We start from the raw sequence: 3256 nt of genomic DNA, 5'->3' as shown, positions 1-3256 counted from the left end.
TTCGTTTTTTAAATGTTGAGTTTTAAGCCAGCTTTTTCACTCTCCTCTTTCACCTTCATCAAAAGGCTCTTTAATTTCTCTTCGCTTTTTGCCATAAGGGTGGTGTCATCTGCATATCTGAGGTTATTGATATCTCCCCTGGCAATCTTGATTCCAGCTTGTGGATTGATTGATTCCAGCATTTTTCATGATGTACTCTGCATATAAGTTAAATAACTAGGGTGACAATATACAGCCATGATGTACTCCTTTCCCAATTTGGAACCAGTCTGTTGTTCTATGTCAGGTTCTAACTGTTGCTTCTTGACCTGCATACATGTTTCTCAGGAGGCAGGTAAGGTGGCCTTGTATTCCCGACTCTTTAAGAATTTTCCACAGTTTGTTGTGATCCACATAGTCAAAGGCTTTCATGTAGTCAATTAAGCAGAAATAGATGTTTTTTTGGCATTCTCTTGCTTTTTTTATGATCCAACAGATGTTGGCAAGTTTATGGGTAATAAATATGAGAATTTAAATTGTATATATATAAATTATGGGTAAGGGCTTAATAGGGTCTGGTGAGAGAAGTTTTAGAAGGTTCATGTGTCCTCAGGTGGGGGTGATAAGGGAGATATAAGAGGTTCAGAACTCTAGGCATGAGGCTCTGATAGGCAGGTGATATTGAAACAGGGTCTAAACAGATGCATCAAAATCTAGGTGGTGAAGAAAGACAGGCAAGGTGTTTATTTGATGGGAAGGTCAAGTGTAGTAAAGAAGACTGACTAAGTAATGGCTCTTCTGAGATGTCTGAGATGGTTCTGGTTGACAATGGGGACTGGGCTCACTCAGTCACTTAGGGACCCAGACTATGGGCCTCTGCCCTCTTTTACATGGGGCTTCCAAGGTGGCCCCAGAAAAGGGAGACAAACATGGAGGAGTGTTGAGGGGAGGAGTTTTGTGGGCCAGACATCAAACTGGCCACAACTTATCTGCTCATGAACAATGACTGGAGCCCAGCCACACCAAACTGCAAGGTAGCTGGGAAATGTGGAGCATCTGGGTGTGCCCAGGAGAAAGGGGAGAACAGTTTGGCTGGAGATAAAGCACCCCCTGCCCACAGTGGGGAGTCGACAGTGCCTGGGGCATTCAGAGCAAGCCTGGTAGGGAATGATCAGAGCTATACTAGCAAATGTCTAACAACTGGCTCTCTGGAAGGAAAAAAAAAATGTAAGCCCTGATTTTGTCAAACAGTAATCAATATTGAGGTTGCAAAGAACAAAGAACTTTATTTGGGGATCTTATGAATTGCAATTTGAGCAACACATATTCCAAGGAGTATTTCAGGGAAGAGCAAAAACAGGAGCTTATAAAGGCAAAAGCCATGAAGCTATGTTCTGACACTGAAAAAGAAATATTCATCCTTGAGAAATAAGCTGTCATGAATTATAAGAGGGTAAGGGTCTGATATTTATCTCGAGTTTCTATCAGGAGTTCCGGATGTCTTCTTTTGAACAATATGTAGCATTTGCTGATTTTCTTGGCATAAATACTCCCACCGCCATTAGCTTCTAACTACCAGCATACCATCATGATCGGTGAACAAGGAGTTGGGAAGAGATGTGTAGTAGCAGCTCAATATGTAGTTGAATTAGAATTCTTCAGAGAAACAGAACCATATATATAATACATACAAACCTCAAGGACATATGAAGTGTTTGATTATATGTATATACAATGGTGTGATGTCCCAATAAACCCATTGTTAAGTAAAAACATGCATTCAATACATCTAACCTCCCGAATATCATGGCTTAGCCTAGCCTATCTTATACATGCTACATTTGGGCAAAAATCATCTAATACAAATTTTGTTTTATAATAAATAGTTGAATATCTCATGTAATTTATTGAATACTGTACTGAAAGTGAAAAAACAGAATGGTTATATGGGTCTAGAATGCCTGTAAGTGTATCTATTCTAAGTTCCTGGCCATGATCACCTGGCTGACTGGGAGCTGCAACTCACTGCCACTGCCCAGCATCATGGGAGAGTACCATCTGGTGTGTGGTTAGCCCAGGAAAAGATGAAATTCAAAATCTTGAAGTACAGTTTTCTACTGAAAGCATATTGCTTTCACACTATCACAAAATCTAAAAATCCTAAGTTGAACCATCATAAGTCAGGGACTGTCTGTGTATATCAAGAGATTTATAATGAGGAATTGGCCCACATAATTATGGAGGCTAAGTTCCAAGATCTGCAGTTGGCAAGCAACAGGAGACTCGGGGTAGTTCTAGTTCGAAGGCAGGAAAATACCAGTGTCGCAGCTCGAGGTCTTCAGGCCAGAAGATTTCCCTTCTGCTCATGGGAGAGTCAGCCTTTCTTTTCTTCTTGGGCCCCCAACTGACTGGATGAGTCCAGCCAACTCCAAAAGGGCAATGTGCTTTATTTCATCTACAGATTCAAATGTTAGTTTTGGCCAGAAACACCTTCACAGAGACACCCAGAATAATATGTGACCAAATGTCTGGGCAGTCTGTGGTCCAGTCAAGATGACATAAAAATCAACCATCACAATAGTATTTTCATCATACAGATAGGATAGGGAGAAATAATCCTAAGAATGGAAGTTGTTCAACAATAGGGAAATGTCAGTAGTTAGAAAGTCATGTCTGTTGAGTATGTATTACCTTTGTGTTTAAAATAGTTTATTTAATTGTAACTTTAATTCATAATATAATTTCTAATGTTGTCTGTGTTAAAATTACAAAATTCCTAAAAATTCACCAATCAGCTCTCAGGGCTATTGGGACCAGCTGGATGGTCCAGCACACCCAGGATGGACAGATGTGGTATGCTAAGGAGATGGAGCTTCAGCTGCCTGGCAACAGAGATTGAGAGTGCCATAAACTGGGGGTCTGGGGACACTGGGTACTGGTGACCACTGAGCAGGCATCTCAGACTCAGGGCTTTCCTATCTATATGACATCTTGGTATAAATTAGAGAGAGGCTTGCCCTTGTCACCATGCTAGAACACACGACTTTGCCAGCAAAGCCCAAACCCAGTCCTACTCCCCTTTCTATTGATACTTTTGCACAGTATACAGCTTATATAACAGTACCTATAGCTCTGCGTGGACTGGAGCTGTCTCATGTTACGCCTTGAGATAGAGGCCCGTTTCCACTTTCTGAGAGACTGGTTGATAAATGTGCCCTTCCCTCAGAAGAAGCCTCCCTGAGGCAAGAGCAGGCAAAGACTATTTCTGGTGGCTTTG

Source organism: Odocoileus virginianus, chromosome 7, assembly GCF_023699985.2.
Source record: "Odocoileus virginianus isolate 20LAN1187 ecotype Illinois chromosome 7, Ovbor_1.2, whole genome shotgun sequence".
NCBI lineage: Eukaryota > Metazoa > Chordata > Mammalia > Artiodactyla > Cervidae > Odocoileus > Odocoileus virginianus.
The sequence above is the reverse complement of the archived record's forward strand: the minus strand, read 5'-3'. Positions refer to the sequence as shown.